Here is a 22563-nt window from a genome sequence, read left to right on the forward strand (position 1 = left end):
TCTGCTTTCTAAGACATCACCCTCTTGGTTTCCCCCATCTTACTGGCTGCTCCTTCTCAGTCTCCTGTGCTGATTGTTCCTCATCTCCCTGACATCTACACACTGGACTGCTGCAGAAAGGACTGCTCTATTTACATTCATTCCTTTGGAGATATCACCCAGTCTCATATCTTTAAATACCACCTGCAAATTGATTATCAAATTTATATCTTTATGGACTTCTGGACTTCTCACTTGAACTCACTTTAACTGTCTATGCAATATCTTCACTTGGACGTCTAAAAGGATTTCAAATTTAACATTTCCAAGAATCCTAATCTTCCTCCCCAAACCAACTTCTCTTGCAATCTTCCCCATCTTGATAAATGTTAATGCCATTCTTCTAGTTGTTCAGGCCAAAATTCTAAAATCATCCTTATTATCTATTTCACACCCTTAAATTCCTCAATAACTCTCCTGGCCCTATTCTCAAAATATATTCAGTATCTGAAAACTTCTCTCCACCTCCCACTGCCACCCTGGTCTAAGTCACATCATCTTTGACTAATTCAACAATATTGAATTATTCTAATAGCCTAACTGGTCTCCCAGTTCCTGCCACTGCACCATTTACAGGCTTGTCTCACAGATTTCCTTTTAAAATATAAATGATTAAAAAATAAATCATTTAACATCACTCCTCTGCCATAATCCACCCAAATACTTCCAGCTGCACTTAGAATAAAAGCCAAAGTTCCTACCATGGCCTTCAAGTTCCAATAACCTACTATGTAGTCTTCAACTCCTACTACTTTGCCCCAACTTGCCTCACACTTCTGCTACACTGGCCTTCTTGCTCTCCTTCAAACAGACCAAGCATACTCCCAGCTTATTGTATGTATGGCAGAGCAGTTAAGAGCACAGACGTCAGGCCGGGCGCGGTGGCTCACGCCTGTAATCCCAGCACTTTGGGAGGCCGAGGCGGGCGGATCACAAGGTCAGGAGATCGAGACCACGGTCCGTCTCTACTAAAAATACAAAAAATTAGCCGGGCGCGGTTGTGGGCGCCTGTAGTCCCAGCTACTCGGGAGGCTGAGGCAGGAGAATGGCGTGATCCCGGGAGGCGGAGCTTGCAGTGAGCCGAGATCGTGCCACTGCACTCCAGCCTGGGCGACAGAGCGAGACTCCGTCTCAAAAAAAGAAAAAAAAAGAGCACAGACGTCAGAGACAGAATGTCTAGGTGCAAAGTCTGAGTCCATCACTTACTAGCTGGGTGAGCTTCAGCAAGTTACTCAACCTTTCTGTGTCCCAGTTTCCTTATCTGTAAAATGCAAATAATAAAAGTAAACCTCATAGAGTTGTGAAGATTAAATGAGTATGTGTATATATACACAGGAGTATATATATATATATGAGTGTACACACACACACACACATTAACACCTAACACAGTGCCAGGTATTTGAAGCACGAATGTTCACTACAACAGCGATCATTTTGATAACGATGGCTCTCTTCCACAGCATGTAAAGATGGGCAAATTAAAAAAAAATTATTGAAATATAGCACAAAGAAAAATACACATAAATGTACAGGTGAATGAATTACATAAACTCAACACCAATGTACTCACCACCCAGACCAAGATGCCCTGTCAGCACCCAAGAAGCCCTATCTCAAGCTATTAACCCTGCACAGTTCCTCTTAACCACTATCTTGACTTCTAACATTACAGTTTAAGTTTTGCCTGCTTGTAAGGCTTCTTATAAATGGAATCATGCCCGGGCATAGTGGCTCATGCTTGTAATACCAACACTTTGGGAATCATGGCTGGGCATAGTGGCTCACGCTTATAATACCAACACTTTGGAAAGCCAAAGCAGGAGGACTGCGTGAGCCCAGGAGTTTGAGACCAGCCTGAGCAACATGAGACCTCATCTCTACAAAAAGTAAAAAAATTAGCTGAGCATGGTGGCATACACCTGTAGTCCCAGACACTTGGGAGGCTGAGGTTGGAGGATCGCTTGAGCCTGGGAGATGGAGGCTATAATGAGCCGTGATTGTGCCACTGTACTCCAGCCTGGGTGACAGAGTGAGACCTTGCCTCAAATAAATAAAAATAAAATGGAATCATATATAATGCCTTATTTTGTGTTTGACCTCTTTCACTTAACGATGCTTGTGAGACTCATCTGTATTATCAGGAATAGCTGTACTCTGTTTTCACTGCTGTGTAGCATTCCTTTATATGAATATACCATAGGTAAGGGATATGAATTGTTTCCAGTTTTTTTTTTTTGCTATTATAATAATGACAGCAATGAACATTCCTGGGCCCTCCTTGGTATACATGTATGCATATTCCACTGGACATAACCTTGCAATAGATTGCTGGGTCAAAGTGTTTGCACTGCTAAACAGTTTTCTAGAGTAGCTATAGCAGTTTATACTCTCACTAGCGAGCATGAGAGTTACCATTGCTTTACATCATCAATACTTGCTATATTTGATCCTTTTTTTTTGAGATGGGAGTCTCCCTCTGTCGCCCACGCTGGAGTGCAGTGATGCAATGTTGGCTCACTGCAACCTCTGTCTTTGGGGTTCAAGTGATTCTCGTGCCTCAGCCTCCCATGTAGCTCGGGTTACAGGCTCATGCCACCATGCCTGGCCAATCTTTTAAAATGTATCTGTTCTGGTGGGTGTGTAGGAGTCTCTCATTGTGATTTTAATTTTATGTTCATAATTACTAATGAAATGGCACCTTTACACATGTTTACCGGCCATTATCTTTTATGAAAGGTCTGTTCAAGACATTTATCCACTGTTCTATAGGGTTGTCTGTTCTTTTCTTATTGACTTGTAAAGCATTCTTTAATTTTCTGTATATTGGAGGAGTAGGATTTAGTATTTTACTCCTGCATCCCCAGAACCTAGAAGACAGCCTGAAACATAAAAAGCATTAATATTTTGTACATGAATGAATGTTTGACTGTTTGTTTTCAGATCCTAATCATAACTGTTTCTACAATTCTGCCTCACGATCTGACAATATATGGTGATTCCTAACCTCCAATCCAACCCAAGGAGGTTCCAAAATGTTGACTGCCCAACAATCTTTATAAAGTAGAACTCTGTCTGTAACACTCTCTTGGATACATCTGTCAATGGCTTCCTACAACCTACAAAATAAAACCTCAACCCTTAACCAAGCATTCCAGGTTAACTTCCCCAACTTACTTTTCTAATATGCTTTCCCTATCTTCCAAAACACGTATTTGTGGTTATGAAAAACAAAAAGGTCAACTGGGCACTAACCACAAAAATCAGGAGGCAATTATTAATTTATTTTCGTTCTTTTGCTCTAGAAAATATCTTTGAAGCAGAGGCAGCAGGATGTGCAAAAGCTCGTAAACAAGAGGGAACAAAGTGGGGTTTTAAGTCTTAAGTAGTCTGGTGCTGGTGAAGAATAAGAAGGGAAGGAGGTCAAAACAACAACAGGGAACAGAGCCTATGACTCAAGGATCTTATATTTCCTTCTATTTAGCACTAATTGCTTTATATATGTACATAAGGACATTCATTTAATTTTGTTGAAAAAATAAATCACCGTATTGTAACTTGATTCTGATTAATTCTATCCAACAACCTGCCTGACATTTATATTCCTCCCTCCTCCAAAAAGCCAAGCCTAACAAAAATTCTAGAAATACTTGTAGGTTTTCCAACTATTTCATAACTTATCAACTCCATAAGTCATATGAAAAATTTTCAACTTTATGTTAGGTGGTCATCTATCAGAATTACCTGTATCAGGCTGGGCACCTTGGCTCATGCCTGTAATCCCAACACTTTGGGAGGCTGAGGCGGGCGGATCACTTGAGGTCAGGAGTTCAACATAAGCCTGGCCAACATGGTGAAACCCTGTCTCTACTAAAAATACAAAAATTAGCCAGGCATGGTGGTGTGTGCCTGTAATCCCAGCTACTGGAGAGGCTGAGGCAGGAGCATCGCTCTAACCCAAGAGGCGGAGGTTGCAACGAGCTGAGGTCACGCCATTACACTCCAGCCTGGACAACAGAGCGACACTCTGGCTCAAAAAAAAAAATAAAATAAAATAAAATAAAGAATTACCTATATCAGAACGTACTTATAGCAGCATGTTTAGTAAAGCTATAACAAATTTGAAATAAGTTTATAATGTATCTGGTTCAATCATTAACAGTTAACACATTATGTTGTACACACACATTATGTTGTACAGTGTTACACTATTACTTTGCTTTAATAAAATTTTACACTTTGACAGTGGTTTATGTCTTCAAAGTTGTTATTATTTAATTTGATCCCAAAATAATCCCAATATGTTACCACGACAAGCAGGCATAATCTCTACATTTTACATTTGAAGAAACTGAAATGGAGGGAGGTTATTACATGCCTTGCTCAAGGACAGGGGGCTAAAAGTAGGCAAAACTAGGGAACCAGGTCTTCTGACTTCTATACTGCATTATTTCTACAATCCATACATCCTTTAGGGAAGCCTTGTGTATAACATTCTTTGTTCATTGGTAAGTTATTAAATATTAGCCCTTTAGAAAATGTAACAAGCATGGTAACATTATTTACAGCCAAACCCACTCCTCAACCTATGGCAAAAATCTACTAACTTTGGAAACAGCACCCTGCCTGTCAGCATGACAATGTTGCCTTATTATTAGTAACAGTGACTAAAAATTCTCAAATGATTTACCACATTTCTGAGCCTCTTAAAAAATTAAATGTACATTATTTCTATAAACTAACTCTAATAAGCTAACTAATTGTGACACTACATGCTCTATCTAGTTTGGGCGGAATAGCCCTAGTCTGGCATTTTGCCCAGATGGCTCGAATTTACATACAAGTTTTAAATCTTTAAGAAATCCTAGAAAAATAAATTTAGAGACTTAACTTCATAAAACATGAACAATTTCCATAGGTCACGGTGTTCTACAGGCCATAATCTAGTCTATGATTTTTCTTTCATTTTTAAATCCCCTCTCTTAAGCATAAAGCACAAAGGACAGGCAGGACCACAAAAGAGAAAACATAGGCAGAGAAGGAAGCAGCAGATTACTAAAGGGCGTGCACTTTGTCTTGTAAAAGCAAACAAAGAACTTCATTTTCCAAGAGTCAAAGGAGACAAGAAATGTTAGCAATGGAAAACTGATCTTGCAGGGGTCGGTAATGGTACCAATTTTTTACCATCTTTTTCTTTTTCTGCCCTTTAGATATACAAACAATTGACTTTAAAGAAAAGTAACCCAACTCCTAAATTCCTGGAACCTCATGGTTTCTTTAATGAAGTCTGATATAGGATCAGCCATGAGAAGAGTCTGATGTAAAAAATATGTAAAGAATTGTATGGTTGGGTGCAGTGGCTGATCCCAGCAGTTTGGGAGGCTGAGGTGGGAGAATCACTTGAGTCCAGGAGTTCAGGACCAGCCTGGGCAACAAAAGGAGACTCCCATCCCCGACAAGAAAATTTTAAAATTTGCCGGGCATCATGGTACACACCTGTAGTCCCGGCTACTCAGAAGGCTGAGGTGGGAGGACAGCTCGAGCCTGGGAGGTCAAGGCTGCAGTTAGCTACGATCGCACCACTGCACTCCAGCCTGGGCGACAGAGACCCTGTCTCAAAAAAAAAAAAAAAAGAAATGTAGAGGATAATTTTTGTTTGTTATAGATTACAGTAACAAAAATAACTAACAAATTAAAGCCTCGAGATTTTTAAAAAAAATGTATTAAATTCAACATAGAACAGATCTGAATTATGAAGATCCCAGGTAACAGTTAATTACCTTCAGCCACCTCAGGCAATTATTAAAGACATTTTGTTGGTAGAAAGGCACCTGTCAAGTACTATTATGCATCATTCCCTCTACAAATCCAGTCAACTCAAAAAATAAGCTGACCATACACCTGTCTCAAGAATCTTTATTCTCTTAGATTTTCACACCTTACTTTCAGTCTTTTGTCAAGATTTTTGACCAGCAAATTACAGTAAATAATTAGATACCACTTTCAAGTCCTTATGTCAATTAAATGCTCCTCAGGTACTTGCATGTACTCTTCTTTAATTGGGGTTTTAAACTGTAAAAATACCATTCACTTGTTTCTGTAACAATGTATGTAGTCTTTTTTTTTTTTTTTCTTAAATCTCTTTAAGAGAGACCAAAGAGGCTGGGTGCGGTGGCCCACGCCTGTAATCCCAGCACTTTGGGAGGCTGAGGACGGTAGATTACCTGAGGTCAGGAGTTTGAAACCAGCCTGGCCAACATGATGAAAGCTCGTCTCTACTAAAAATGCAAAAATTAGCCAGACGTTGAGGCACACACCTGCTACTTGGGAGGCTGAGGCAGGAGAATCGCTTGAACCAGGGTGGTGGGAGTCACAGTTAGCCAAGATCATGCCACTGCAATCTGCACTCCAGCTTGGGCGACAAAATGAGACTTTGTCTCCAAAACAAAAACAAAAACACAAACTTAATCTCCAGTGTGGCAGTATTGAAAAGGGGGCCTTTAAGCGATGATTGGATAATGAGGGCTCTGCCCTTATTAATAAATTAATCAATGTATGGATTAATAAAGGATAAACAGATTCATGGGTCATCATGGGAGTACAACTGATGGCTTTGTAAGAGGAAGAGAGATCTGAGCTTAGCACAACAGCACATTCAGCCCCCTCACCACCTGATACCCTGCATCACCTAAGGATTCTGTAGGCAAGAGTCCTATCAGCAAGAAAGCCATTCCCAGATGCCACCCCTTGACCTTGGACTTCTCTGCCTCCAGATCTGTAAGAAATAAATTCCTTTCCTTTATAAATTAGCCAGTTTCAAGTATTCTGAAAATGGACTAAGACATCTTCCTGTGCCCCATATGGCCAACTGGTCACCAGGATCTGACCATACTGCTCTGTAATCTCTGGAATACTTCCATTTCTTCCCCAACTAATTACTACTTCCCTTGACTGGATTACTGCAAAAGCCTCCTCAACTGACTTCCATCCTTCTACAGTGTTAGGTCTCCAATCCTTCCTGGCTGTAATGTGAAAAATGTTTGTGTTCTCTAGAAAACAAAGTCTAATTATGAGCCTTTGATGGTCCAGTCCCCTTTTTTTCCCAATATAAAGTCAAAACTCCTTAACGTAAAACAGAAGACCTTGGACAGGCACGGTGGCTCACACCTTTAATCCCAGCACTTTGGGGCCCAAGGTGGGTGGATCACCTGAGGTCAGGAGTTTGAGATCAGCCTGACTAACACAGTGAAACCCCGTCTCTACTAAAAATACAAACAATTAACCGGGCATGGCGGCAGGCACCTATAATCCCAGCTACTCAGGAGGCTGAGGGAGGAGAATTGCTTGAACCTGGGAGACGGAGGTTGCAGTGAGTCGAGATTGCGCCATTGCACTGCAGCCTGGGGGACAAGAGTGAAACTCCATCTCAAAAAAAAAAAAAACAAAACAGAGGGCCTTGTATGATTTGCTTAACTTACCTCTACTGGCTCTCGAATTTCTTTTAGATCCTCAAATGTACCATACTATTTTCATAAATGTTTGGCACAACCTCCCTCTTTCCTTATGCTTGGCTTGTGACTATTCAACATTCAGGTCTTAGCTTAAACGTTCAAGGAATCTTCCTTGATCTCCCATGTGCTCGCATAGTATATTTTATTCCTGTCCCCACACCATTTATGACACTGAATTGTCACTGCCTGTTTACCCTCCTCTGAACTGCAAACTTTGAGACAATGAAATTTTCTCTCTTGTAGCTTAGCCTAGTGTTGATCCATAGCTGATGCTCAATAAATATTTTTACAGATCATGAATACAAACTGACTTTGGAGTTAGACATACATTTCAATTCTGGTTCTGTCACTTACTAGCTACGGTGATCCTTCCTTGATCAAATTACTTTATCTTTTCTAAGCCTGAATTTCTTTTTTTTTTTTTTTTTTTTTGGAGGAATAATACCTATCTTGCAAGGTTGTAAGAATTAACTGATATCATATGCAAAGCAATCATAGCACATATCTGAATGACAGCAGTGTTTGCCTTGGTTAAAACTTACGGCTTCAAGGACAGAATCTGACTAGAGGTAGCTTAAGCAAAAAGGGGATTTAAAAAAAATAAGTTATAGGAGTGCCTCATGGAATTCAGGGTCATAAGAGAAACTAGAACCAGCAACCCACGTTGTGGAAATTTAGTTTGTTTCTTCTCTGTTTCTCCTGGTCTTTCCATCACTTCCCTTGCTTCCCCATTTCCTCTCCCCTCCCCAACTACCTGGTCCCTCTCCACCCCACTCCCATCTCTCCGTCACCCACTCCATGTGTTTTATCTTAGTCTCTTTCCCTCTTTCATCTTCACTACTATGCTCATGTGCTTCATTCTTCTCTCCTGTGGCACAACGGCCTTTTCAGCTCTTCATAAGGTAAAACATGGCTGGCAATAGTCCCAGAGTTATGATTTTCATTTTACAGCTAGGCTGAGGAACCATAAATATCAATTCCAAATTCCTAAAGGACCCTGGCCCAGCTTTGATCAGCTGCCTCCCTCTGGGTCAGCCCTCACTACCCAAGAGGCAGGATCACCAATGGAACATGGCAGATCCCACCTGAACCATGAGATGATGGGAAAGGTCCCAGAAAATGAGAGAGTCTGGGCAATCAAAACACTTAGGGCTCACTACTCCATCTACTCAGTAAAAGCTATTAACATTTCAAGAGAATTGTTTTACTTAAGTGAATTAGCTATAATAAAAATATATTATTAATTAGTCACAAGTTTAAAGTTAACACATCTATGATTTTAAATCTTATATGAATGGGAAATGTGTGACATCAATATAAAATATGTAAAAAGGATTATTTTTTCTTTTTAATTTTAACTTTCTGAAGTTTGAGACAGAGTCTTGTTCTGTCACTCAGGTTGGAGTGCAGCGGCACGATATTGGCTCACTGCAACCTCCGCCTCCCAGGTTCCAGTGATTCTTGTGCCTCAGGCTCCGGAGTAACTAGGATTACTGGCGTGCACCACCATGCCAGGCTAATTTTTGTATTTTTAGTAGAGACAGGGTTTCGTCATGTTAGCCAGGCTGGTCTTGAACTCCTGACCTCAAGTGATGCACCTGTCTTGGCCTCCCAAAGAGCTGGGATTACAGGCATGAGCCATCACGTTCAGCTAACTTTCTGAATTTCTGATCTCAATAGCTAATGCTGCAAAACAGACTACAAAGGTTAACTTTTTTTTTTTTAAAGAAAAGTATGTAAAGATATTCTAATAATACTTTTAAAAATTATATAGTCACTAGGTTTGGTGGCACATGTCTGTAAGTCCCAGGTACTCAGGAAGCCAAGGCAGAGGATCACTTGAGCCCAGGAATTTGAGTCTGCCAGGGCAAAAGAGCTAGACCCCATCTCTTAAAAATAAATAAATAAATAAATAAAACATTATACCGCATATTTTAGCTAAAGACCCAAAGAGAAAGTTGAGAAAATATCTCAAATATACATTTAAAAATTGAAACTAGTACACCCTAAATGTCTTTCCGAAACCTTGTTCCAAACTGAACAGAAAACTCTTCTTAGTAAAGTAGGGAAACACACACACACAAAATAATCACAGCTCTCAAGAAATTAATACGAATGCAATGTTATAACAAAATTGAATCTGAAAGCTCAATTGAGTTGAACTGGAAAAACCAGGAGAAAAAAAGGTAGAAGTCTGTAAGCTCGTAGCATATTTGTTTCCCATTCCCTACCCACAACAGATTTTTCTAAGCTTCTACATATATCATCAATTTTTCTTTCTTTCTTTCTTTCTTTCTTTTTTTGAGACAGAGTTTCACTCTTGCTCCCCAGGCTGGAGTGCAATGGTGCGAACTCAGCTCACTGCAACCTTGCATCCCAGGTTCAAGCAATTCTCCTGCTTCAGCCACCCAAGTAGCTGGGATTACAGGCGCCTGCCACCATGGCCAGCTAATTTTTGTATTTTTAGTAGAAATGGGTTTCACCATGTTGGCCAGGCTGGTCTTGTATGCCTGACATCAGGTGATCCACTCACCTCGGCTTCCCAATGTGCTGAGATTACAGGCATGAACCACCACATCCAGTTCATTAATTTTTCATGTTATTAATATTTGTAACATACAATGAACACTAAAAGCTTTTTTCTTTTGGGAATAATTAGAAAAATCCTTTTCCTTATATTAAACAAAACAGGCATAATACTGATGGAATTTTCTCAAATTTCATACTGGCAAAAAAATATTCATTTTAAGACACATGTTGTCATATATACGGCCCAACTTTTCTTGTAATTTTAAATGTCCATGGGACAATTACTAAATAAAATGTCTAACTTATTCTTATGTTTTAAGAAAAATTAAGATGAATAATTGAATTATTTTGTTTTCATTACAAGTTTTCTATATGCTCATATTAAAATATAAATAATAAAGATGTATGTAAGTGTGTACATTGGATGCACTGATTTAATCCAGGCAATAACCATTGAAGATATGTGTTATTATCCCTGTTTTACAGAAGAGGAAACTGAGGCCGGAGAGGTTAAATAGGTTTTGGTTCTATGTCACAAAACTACTAAGTGACAGAGCCAGAAGCTGAGAATGAACTCAGAACATTTCGGCCCAGTGTCCATTAATTATTGCTGCTACAACAAATTACCACAAATGTAGTGGCTTAAAACAATACAAACGTATTTGTCTTACAGTTCAGAAGTCTGGCACCGGTGTCACTGGGCTAAAATCAAGGTGTCAGCAGGGCTGCATTTCCTTCTGGAGATTCAGAGAAAATCAGTTCTTGCCCCTTCTAGCTTGTGGGGGCTGTCCACATTCCTTGGCTCACAGACTCCTTCCACCTTTAAGCCCTGGAATGTTGTCTCTTTCTGACTCTGCTTTGTTGTTACATTTCTTTGACTTTCCTGCTTTTCTCTTCCACTCCTAAAAACCACTGTTACTCTCTATTGTGCCTACCTGGATAAGCCAGGATAAACTCCCTATTTTAAAATCAGTTGATCAGGAATTTTAACTCTACCTGCAACTGTAACTCCTCTTTACCATGTAACCTAACATATTCAAAGGTTCTGAGAATTCACAGAGCATGGACATCTCTGGGAGCCAAGATACTGCCTACCACAGTACCCACGTTTATAATCAGTATACTACAAAAATCATGCTCATCCATTAGGGTTCAGAGAGTCAGTATGCTTCCATACTAAGCAATATAACTTAAACTAGGAGGATCACGGGTGTCCAACCCTTTGAATGTGAGGACTACTTTGCTTATCTGTGGTGGCAAATATCACAAAAGTTATGCACAGACCTTTTTTTTTTTTTTTTTTTTGAGGCGGAGTCTCGCTCTGTCGCCCAGGCTGGAGTGCAGTGGCGCGATCTCGGCTCACTGCAAGCTCCGCCTCCCGGGTTCCCGCCATTCTCCTGCCTCAGCCTCCCGAGTAGCTGGGACTACAGGCGCCGCCACCATGCCCGGCTAATTTTTTTGTATTTTTTTTTTTTAGTGGAGACGGGGTTTCATTGTGTTAGCCAGGATGGTCTCGATCTCCTGACCTCGTGATCCACCCGTCTCGGCCTCCCAAAGTGCTGGGATTACAGGCTTGAGCCACCGCGCCCGGCCTTTTTTTTTTTTTTAACCTCATCAGCTATCGTTAGTATTATTGTATTTTATGTGTGGCCCAAGACAATTCTTCTTCCAATGCGGCCCAGGAAAGCCAAAATGTTGGACGCTGGTGGAAATTATTAAAAACCAAGTGACTGAGTCAATGGAGTTAACTCATCCATCTAAATAAGTCTTAAAAGGAAACAAGCCAATAAGAGACACCATCTTCCCCTGCCCTCACCAAGCTTCTAAAGTATAACACTGAGTGTTAGGGGCAGAAAGAGGAACAAGTAAAGCTGGGCTTGTTCTAAGTAGCTGGAAGGAGAGAGAAGCACTCTAAAAGGTCTGAATCCTGGTGGTAGGGCTGTGGTTGGCATTATATCCAGCCTGTTCAGATGATACTCTACGCTACGGTTTGAATATCCCCCAAAGTTCACGTGCTGGAAGCTTAATCCACGATGCAACAATGTTGAGAGGTGGGATCTTTAAGATGTAAATAGGTTATGAGGACTGTGCCCTCTGAATGGGTTAATGTCACTATCATGGGAGTGGGTTTGTTATAAAAGCAAGTTCGTCGAGACCAGCCTAAGCCCAGTGAGACTTTGTCTCTACAAAAGGAAAAGGAAAAAAAAAAAGCCAGGCACTGGTGAGCACCTGTAGTCCCAGCTACTTGGGAGGCTGAAGTAGGGAGGAACGCGTGAGGCCAAGAGTTCAAGGCTGCAGTGAGCCAGGATGGTGCCACTGCACTCCAGCCTGGGCAAAAGAGTGACTCTGTCTTTTTTAAGTGAGTTTCTCTCTCTCCCTCACTCTAATCCTCTCTCAGCCTCTCACCTTCCACCATGGGATAACGCAGCAAGAAGAAGGCCCTTGCCAGATGTCAGCTCTTTGGAATTGGACCTCCCAGCCTCCAGAACTGTGAGAAGTAAGTTTCTCTTCTTTATAAATTACCAAATCTGTGGTATTGTTGTAGCAACACAAAATAAACTAAGAAACCTTAAGATGCAATTGCTCTTCAAATAACCTCTAAATGAGAATTTGACAGGAAGCTGGTCTCCACATAGAAATTACTCAAATCACCAGAACTCAAAGATAGAAGGTGGGGTGGAGATGGGGGGGGTGACTTCCTTCTTTGTCACAATATCAAACATGGAGACTTTTTCCCTTTTTTCCCCTCCCTAGAGTAGGAGGAAGGGGAGCTTGACATAAGAGTGTCAAGTTTGAGGGATCCTGGCAAGAAAGCTAAGGAAACCTAAAATAGAATCTTTGTCCATTGTTGTGGTTAGCCTAGAAGCCACTTTGCAACATTCATTACTATAAACATCATCTTTAATAAATCCACACACACACACACACACAGAGTTGCTCCTCATTATTTTCAATTCCATATTTATGAATTCACCTGCTTACTAAAATTAATACCATATCAGTTCAGGGTGGCAATAAAAATTGATAATACCAATTTCTGCATTATTTAGCAACTGCTATTGTTTCCACTTGGAAACAGGAAACTAAGAGCCACTTGAATAAGAATGTATGGGAAAACAGGATTTGCTGCACATCAAGTTTTTATACGGTCAAGCTCCAAGGACCATATGTCTACCATAAAGTCAAATATACCTGCATGTTCTGAAGGACTTCATCCATTTACAATTTAATATATATAAGGCATCTCTGAACAAAAACACACATATAACAAGGTTGTATGATTTCTTTAAAAAAGCTCATAGGAGCCTAACCCTGATTCCCTCTAGGAGGAATGGTTCAGTCTTTGATAAGTTAGTGTTCATGATAATCTTATAGAACACAACCAGCATAAATAATGAGAACTGACTGTATATGAACATATTGATAGAAAAGATGGCCAAAATTATGTTTCTTTAAAAACATAATTTTTTTTTTTTTTTTTTTTTTTTTTTTTTGAGACAGTCTCGCTCCGTTGCCCAGGCTGAAGGAGTGCAGTGGCACAATCTCGGCTCACCGCAACCTCCACCTCCAGGGTTCAAGCGATTCTCCTGCCTCAGCCTCCAGAGTAGCTGGGACTACAGGCGCCCACCACCAAGCCCGGCTAATTTTTGTATTTTTAGTAGAGATGGGGTTTCACCATATCGATCAGGCTGGTCTCGAACTCCTGACCTCAGGTGATCCTCCCACCTTGGCCTCCCAAAGTGCTGGGATTACAGGCATGTGCCACCGCGCCCAGCTGATACATACTGTCTTTTAAAAAATTTTGTTGGGCTTGGTGCGGTGGCTCACACCTGTAATCCCAGCACTTTGGGAGGCCAAGCCAGGTGGATCACTGAAGGTCAGGAGTTTGAGACCACCCTGGCCAACATGGAAAAACCCCATCTCTACTAAAAACACAAAGATTAGCTGGGCGTGGTGGTGCCTGCCTGTAATTCCAGCTACTCCGGAGGCTGAGGCAGAAGAATCACTTTAACCTGGGAGGCGGAGGCTGCAGTGAGCCGAAATCGCGCCACTGCACTTCAGCCTGGGCAACACAGTGAGACTCTGTCTCAAAAAAAAAAAAAAAAAAAAATTCCGTTGAATTATCAATCTTTTCCCCACCAACATTTAGAATCTGACCCAAATGATAAATACTGATCAAAAATTAATGTTTGAATCTATTTTTTAATGAAGAGAGCGGGGATAAAAAAAGACTGATATTAATCCATAGATCAACATATATCAAATTAATTTACTAGTTATGTGCATCTCCTTTTAAGCTGTGAAGACTTACTAATGCTTTGGAGTTCAACAACTGTCCTAGCCTCGAAATGTCCAGGTAAGGCATCAACGCTGGGTGACAAGAAAACAGCAGGTACATGAGAAAGGCAGGATGCACACTGACTGTTTCCAGACATTCCTCATATTTATATTTTGACTCTTCACATGCATTTACATGTTGAATCTCCCAACCATATGAACTTGCCTCCTTTGGCTTTTTGGAGTAAAATAATGAAGTAAAAAAATTAATAAGGGCCGGGCGCGGTGGCTCAAGCCTGTAATCCCAGCACTTCGGGAGGCCGAGACGGGCGGATCACGAGGTCAGGAGATCGAGACCATCCTGGCTTACCCAGTGAAACCCCGTCTCTAGTAAAAAATACAAAAAAATAGCCGGGCGAGGTGGCGGGTGCCTGTAGTCCCAGCTACTCGGGAGGCTGAGGCAGGAGAATGGCGTAAACCCGGGAGGCGGAGCTTGCAGTGAGCCGAGATCCGGCCACTGCACTCCAGTCTCGGCGACAGAGCAAGACTCCGTCTCAAAAAAAAAAAAAAAATTAATAAGAAATAGCATGAATGGTTTTATTCTAGTTCAATAAAGGTGGTATATTAAAAAGAGATACAAAGTTTTCGACTCAAAAAACTTGATGTTTCCTTTCTTTCCATTTTTTTAAAAAATTTATTTATTATTATTATACTTTAAGTTGTAGGGTACATGTGCATAACGTGCAGGTTTGTTACATATGTATACTTGTGCCATGTTGCTGTGCTGCACCCATCAACTCGTCATTTACATCAGGTATAACTCCCAATGCAATCCCTCCCCCCTCCCCCCTCCCCATGATAGGCCCCGGTGTGTGATGTTCCCCTTCCTGAGTCCGAGTGATCTCATTGTTCAGTTCCCACCTATGAGTGAGAACATGCGGTGTTTGGTTTTCTGTTCTTGTGATAGTTTGCTAAGAATGATGGATTCCAGCTGCATCCAAGTCCCTACAAAGGACTCAAACTCATCCTTTTTGATGGCTGCATAGTATTCCATGGTGTATATGTGCCACATTTTCTTAATCCAATCTGTTACTGATGGACATTTGGGTTGATTCCAAGTCTTTGCTATTGTGAATAGTGCTGCAATAAACATACGTGTGCATGTGTCTTTATAGCAGCATAATTAGTAGAAAGCTGAAACTGGATTCTTTCCATTTTTATATTACATGGGGGAGCCTTTTAGTATGGGCTATAAAATGACCATTTATATTCAGCTTTTCATTCCTTAGGATGACCTAAAAATTAAAGCCAGAACTTCGTATTTCTGAAATATCACTTACCTCTGGCTACACTATTTTAACCCTAAAATCATTGCTTAAAATATGTACATAATAACGATGTGTATACATGTTAAAATTTTTTAGGTTTTATTAAAAAATAAAACCTTTTGATTTTCAAAGTTTAGCATATACAGATATGGAAGTTTCCATCTAGAAAGGCACAAATATTCTGTAGAAAACTATTTTAGAATGCAACAACGTTAAGAATTTTTGTAATCCTGATACTACTTCGTGCTCTTAAAACAGTATTAGGGCTAGGCGCAGTGGCTCACGCCTGTAATCCCAGCACTTTGCGAGGCCAAGGTGGACAGATCACTTGAGGCCAGGAGTTTGAGACTGGCTTGGCCAACTTGGTGAAACCCTGTCTGTACTAAAAATATTTTTTTAAAAATTAGCCAGAGGTGGTGGTGTGTGCCTGTAGTGCCAGCTACTTGGGAGGCTGAGGCACGAGAATCGCTAGAACCCAGGAGGCAGAGGTTGCACTGAACCAAGATCTCTCCACTGCACTCCAGCCTGGGTGACAGAGTGAAAGACTGTCTCAAACAAACAAAAACAGTATGAGAAGTATTTGCTTGCTCAGAGCATGTAAAAAAGTTTGTTGAACTGAATTATATAAAGATTTATCATATTATGGCCCCCATTTTATAATATTAGTTTTGAGAATGGATGTTTTAAATTCCATGAAATTACCTATACATGCTTTAGTTGTTTCTGACTGGAAACAATTTTCCACACTGTTGTTTAGCATTTACTGAGTACTGATAACAGAATATATGATATAAAACCTAAGGAAATGGTATACAAGGTATTTTTTCAAAGTTTTCCTAACTGAGATGACTATATTAAAATATTCATGACCGAACACACTTATGTCAAAAAGACAACAAACCCCGCAATTCAAAAAGAACAACTTTGCGAGGCATGGTGATTCATGCATGTAATCCCAACACTTTGGGAGGCTGAGGTGGGAGGATGGTTTGAGCCCAGGAGTTCAAGATCAGCCTGGGCAATGTAGGGAGATCCTGTCTCTACAAAAAATTTAAAAAGTAGCCAAGTGTGGTAGTATAGGCATGTAGTCCCAGCTACTTGAGAGGCAAAGGTAGGAGGATCACTTGAGCTCAGGAGGTCAAGGCTGCAATGAATCATGACTATGCCAGTGCACTTCAGCCTGGGCAACAGAGCAAGACTCTGTCTCAAAACAAAAACAAAAACCACCAAAACAAACAAAAAACCCCAACAACTTTCTACATTAATGAACTACAGCAAAGGTTGTATTCAGAGCAAAATTCAGAGCCCTACATACCTGTTACTAAAAGGGAAATAACATAAACAAATGAATTGAGCAATTTAGGAGGAAACAAAATTAGGGGAATTTACAATTTAAAAAAAATGGCCAGGCGCAGTGGTTCAAGCCTGTAACCCCAGCACTTTGGGAGGCCGAGGCAGGTAGAGCACCTGAGGTCAGAAGTTTAAGACCAGCCTGACCAACGTGGTAGAACCCCATCTCCATGAAATACAAAAAATTAGCGGGGCATAGTGGCACAAGATTGTAAATCCCAGCTACTAGGAGGCTGAGGCAAGAGAACTGCTTGAACCAGGGAGGTGAAAGTTGCAGTGAGCTGAGATTGTGCCATTGCACTCCAGCCTGGAAACAAGTGAAACTCCGTCTCATAAAAATAAAATAAAATAAACAAAAGAAACTCTCAGCCAAGTGCAGTGGCTCATGCCTGTAATCCCAGCACTTTGGAAGACCAAGGCGGGTGGATCACCTGAGGTCAGGAGTTTGAGACGATCCTGGCCAATGTGGTGAAATCCTGTCTCTACTAAAAATACAAAAATTAGCCAGGCGCAGTGGCACGTGCCTGTAACTCCAGCTATTTGGGAGGCTGAGGCAGGAGAATTGCTTGAACCCGGGAAGCGGAGGTTGCAATGAGCCAAGATGGGATCATTGAACTCCAGCCTGGGCAACAAGAGCAAAACTCCGTCTTGGGGTGGGGGGCGGGGGGGAACCTCCCAAAAGAATTTTTATTTGTAAATCATACTGAGATTTCTGTTTCTCGTTTCTAATTCATTACCTTTTCTTTTAATTTACCTTACTGTAACAAAAAATACAGTATAATTTACAAATAAACATCAATGAAACAGATAAATCACTAGATTTCATCATAAACAAGAAACACAAAGGGAGAGTACATAGTATTAGGTATGAGAAGGGTACTAGAGCCACAGATGATTTGAAAAGAAAGCGATAACTTTGTATAACTCCTGCCAATAAAGTTTTCAGAACTAGATAAAATGGTTAACTAGGCAAATACAAATTAATAAAAATAACTCAGTTAAAAGATAGGAGACCTAAATAAAGCAATAACTATTAAAATAGTTTAAATCTTGTTTTAAAAAACTACCAGAGGCCGGGCGCGGTGGCTCACGCCTGTAATCCCAGCACTTTGGGAGGCCGAGGCGGGCGGATCACAAGGTCAGGAGATCGAGACCACGGTGAAACCCCGTCTCTACTAAAAATACAAAAAATTAGCCGGGCGCGGTGGCGGGCGCCTGTAGTCCCAGCTACTCAGGAGGCTGAGGCAGGAGAATGGCGTAAACCCAGGAGGCGGAGCTTGCAGTGAGCCGAGATCGCGCCACTGCACTCCAGCCTGGGCGACACAGCGAGACTCCGTCTCAAAAAAAAAAAAAAAAAAACTACCAGAAAAGCACAAATATTATGTATTTCATGGGTATTACAGGATGCTTTCTTGGTTGTAGCATCCTTCCAACAGACATCTGGGGTTATCAAAAGAGCTCCTTCCCAACTGTTACCTAGGTTTCTCAGAAATTCTCCATATTCATTCATTAATTCAAAAAAATATCTTTTGAAAGTCTAGGCTGGGCACAGTGGCTCACGTCTATAATCCCAGCATTTTGGAAGGCCAAGGCGGGTGGATCATCTGAGGTCAAGAGTTCGATACCAGCCTGGCCAACATGGTGAAACCCCGTCTCTATTAAAAATACAAAAATTAGCCAGGCATGGTGACACGCGTTTGTAATCCCAGCTTCTCGGGAGGCTGAGGTGGGAGAATCACCTGAGCCCAGGAGGCGGAGGTTGCAGTGAGCCAAGATTGCACCACTGCACTCTAGCCTGGCCAACAAGAGTGAAACTTGAAGGAAAAAAAAAAAAAGAAAGAAAGTCTAGAAAGTAGAGATGCAACAGTGAACAAAACAAGGTCCGAGGCATCGTGCAGCTTGCATTCTTATTAAGAATAGTAACAGATAACATTAGGTGGCTGCTATGTGCTAAATATTATCCTAAGTACGCTTGCATGTACTAACCCATTAAATTTAATCCTTACAACCACCCTTTTAGTTAAGGACTATTTTTACTCACCCCTTAAACATGAGGAAACTAAGGCACACAGATTAGGTAACTAGTCTAAGGTCAAAGATGCTCTCAGGCAATTTAGCTCCAGAAGAGTACTATCCAACAGAAATATAATGTGAACCACAAATACAAGCCACATATGCAATTTTAAATTTTCCACTAGCCACATTTAAAAAGGTAAAACAAAAAGATTAATTTTAATATCTATTTAACCTACTATATCAAAAATGTTCTCAACATGCAATTAATATTTAATAGTTGAATTATTCTACATTCTTTTTCCATATTAAAATCTGGTGTGTATTGCGCCAGGCATGGTGGCTCATGCCTGTAATCCCAGCACTTTGGGAGGCTGAGGCAGGGGGATCACTTGAGGTCAGGAGTTTGAGAACGCCTGGCCAGCATGGTGAAACCCCAACTCTACTAAAAATACAAAAATTAGCTGGGGGTGTTGGCACGTGCCTGTGAGCCCAGCTACTTGAAATCGGGTGTGTATTTTACACTTACAGTACATCTCAATTTGGACTGGCCACATTTCAAGTGCTCATCTATTATACTGGAGAGTGTTCATAACCACCGTTATATGTTTTTCTACTAAAAGAAAATAGTGTATTCTCAGGATGTAAGAATATACTATTCTTACATAATAGACACTATTTACAGTCTATAAAATATTATTTTATTTTATAAAATATTAGTCTATTATATAATATTAATTCACCAAATTAAAAAATAAGGAAGTTTAGCCAAGTGTGGTTGCACGTGCCTGTAATCCCAGCTACTCCAGAGGCTGAGGCGGGAGAATTGTTTCAACCTGGGAGGCAGAGGGTGCAGTGAGCTGAGATTGTGCCACTGTACCCCAGACTGGATGACAGAGCGAGACTTCATCTCGAAAAACAAACAAACAAAGAAGCCATATTGACCATTTTGGGTTTGGGTTAAAAAAAATAAAATGAAAAATAAGGAAGTCAGGTGCAGCTGCACATATCTGTAGCCCCAGCTACTCTGGAGGCTGAGGCAGGAGGCCAGGAATTCAAGGCTGTAGAGTGCCATAATCACACCTGTGAATAGCACTATACTCCAGCCTCAGAAACACAGTGAGACCCCATCTCTTTATACACATACATAAATAAAAGGGTAGGGGAGGAGAAGGAGGAAGAAGAGGAGGAAGAGGAGGAAGAAGAGGAGGAGGAGCAGGAGGAGCAGGAGGAGCAGGAGCAGCAGGAGCAGGAGCAGGAGCAGGAGCAGGAGCAGCAGGAGCAGCCGCAGCCGCCAGGTGCAGTGGCTCAAATCTGTAATCCCAGCACTTTGGAAGGCTGAGAAGGGAGGATTGCTTGAGGCCAGGAGTTCAAGATCAGCCTGGGCAATATAGCGAGACCTTGTCTCTGTTTTTAAAAAAAATTTTAAAAAGAAAGAAAAAGAAAAAAAGCTATTTATTTCAATAAAAGCCAAGGGGGAAAAAAGCTTAAATCAACACCCACCCCCACTTTTTAATAACTCTCATAAACTAAAAATAGAGGAATCCTTCCATAATATTATATATCTATAGCTAACGTTCAAGTCAACTCTGGCATCACAGCTTAATGGCAAACACCAGAAAGAGTCTTAATGCTCATTATAATTATTAATTTTGTTTTTCTTTGAGACAGAGTCTCGCTATGTCACCAGGCTGGATGCAGAGGTGCAATCTGGGCTCAACCTCCGCCGCCCGGGTTCAAGTGATACTCCTGCCTCAGCCCCCCGAGTAGCTGGGACTATAGGCACCTGCCACCACACCCGGCTCATTTTTTGTATTTTTAGTAGAGACGGAGTTTCACCATGTTGGCCAGGATGGTCTCAAACTCCAGACCTCATTATCCACCCGCCTTGGCCTCCCAAAGTGCTGGGATTACAGGCGTGAGCCACCGTGCCCGGCCATTATAATTATTACTTGAAATGAGGTTTCACTCTGTCATCCAGGCTAAAGTGCAGTGGCATATCATAGCTCACTACAGCCTTGAACTCCTGGTCTTAAGCAATCCTCCCATCTCAGCCTCCTGAGTAGCTAGGGCTACAGGCATCTGCCGCCACACCCACCTAATTTTTTAATTTTTTGAAGAGATGGGGTCTCACTAAATTGCTCAGACTGGTCTCAAACTCCTGGGCTCAAGTGATCCTCCCGCCTCAGTCTCCCAAAGCACTGGGATTACAGGTGTGAGCTACTGTGTCTGATCTACATGATCCCTTATACAACAAAAGTAAGAGAATTAACTGAAAAGCTATCAGACACAGATTTCTATAGGGCAGCTACAAAAATATATTGAGAAATAAGTAGTTTTGTAATATACCAAAAATAGTTACAAAGTAGTACTCAATAAATGATAGGGACCTATCAAAAGTACACGGGAATTCATTTGAAGAGGCTCTTGCTGACCAAATATAGAATTTGAGCATCCAAAAAAAAAAAAAAGGTGACACTAACAGATTACAACTAGTTGACTAGGGTAATCCATAAGTCACGCTAATAAATAAGAACAGGAAGGTTCTCTCTTACAGAATCCCAACTACTAAACTTGGAATAAGAGAGCTAGAAAAGTATTATTTTATAACTCTTACTGCAATAATTAATTCAGCCAAGGAATCATCAATGGAAGCAAAAACTATTTCCTTATGTATAGTTTATTAAAAAGAGAAAAATGCTCATTTTATGAAGAAACCTGACAGATATCACTTAACTAAGTAATCAAAGTTAATATTGCCAATAGTAGGATAGACTTAACACAGCGTGCCTCCTGATGTCTTGAACTCTGAAGAACATAATAGCCTTTATGTGGTACTCCTGCCTCAAATTCATAATCTAAATCAAATCATGAGGAAACATCAAACAAAAACTCATTTATGTACACTATACAAAACCAGTAGTCTTTCAAAAAAATCAATGTCATGAAAGATAAAGACTGAAGAAATGTTCAGATTAAAGGAGACTAAAGAAACATGACAACTAAATGCAACATGTATTTCTAGATTGGATTTTTGTTCTAAAGAATATTATTAGGACAAATGGAAAAATGTATGAACTATTGTATTACTTTCCTTGCCACATTTCCTTTACTGTTCCCTCCTAGGGCTGCTGTAGAAAAAATGGCTTAAAACAACAAATTTATTATCTCATAGTTCTGGAGGCAGGATGTCCAAAATTAAAGTGTCAGCAGGGCTATGCTCCCGCTGAAACTCTGGATATCATTCTTCCTTGCCTCCTCCTAGTTTCTGATGGTAGCTGGCAATCCTTCGTGCTTCCGGCTTACAGGTGCATCCCACCAATTTCTGCCTCTGTTGTCACAAGGCATTCTCTCTGGGTGTCTGTCTTGACATGTGGGTTTTAGGTTTTTGTTTTGTTTTGTTTTTTGAGATGGAGTCTCGCTCTGTCACCCAGGCTGGAGTGGAGTGGCCGCAATCTTGGCTCACTGCAACCTCGCCTCCCGGGTTCAAGCGATTCTCCTGCCTCAGCCTCCCA

At 40.9% G+C, this 22563-nt stretch overlaps 1 protein-coding gene across 11 annotated transcripts in view; it reads right to left on the minus strand.

Moving 5' to 3' along the window:
- The window catches only part of YES1 (YES proto-oncogene 1, Src family tyrosine kinase), an 89588-nt gene that overhangs the window by 46902 nt on the left and 20123 nt on the right, over positions 1 to 22563 (minus strand). For 3 of the 11 annotated variants that reach the window (XM_065534053.2, XM_065534052.2, XM_065534049.2), the window contains exon 2: positions 5536 to 5649. The exons of 6 other annotated variants lie outside the window; for them this stretch is intronic. The gene's annotated coding sequence lies outside the window, so the exon portion shown is untranslated. Of the gene's footprint in view, positions 1 to 5535; positions 5650 to 6356; positions 6477 to 22563 lie in introns of all 11 variants that reach the window. 2 more of the 11 variants (XM_065534054.2, XM_065534050.2) reach the window with 1 other exon arrangement.

The sequence above is a fragment of the Macaca fascicularis genome, chromosome 18 (assembly GCF_037993035.2).
Source record: "Macaca fascicularis isolate 582-1 chromosome 18, T2T-MFA8v1.1".
In the NCBI taxonomy this organism is placed as follows: Eukaryota; Metazoa; Chordata; class Mammalia; order Primates; family Cercopithecidae; genus Macaca; species Macaca fascicularis.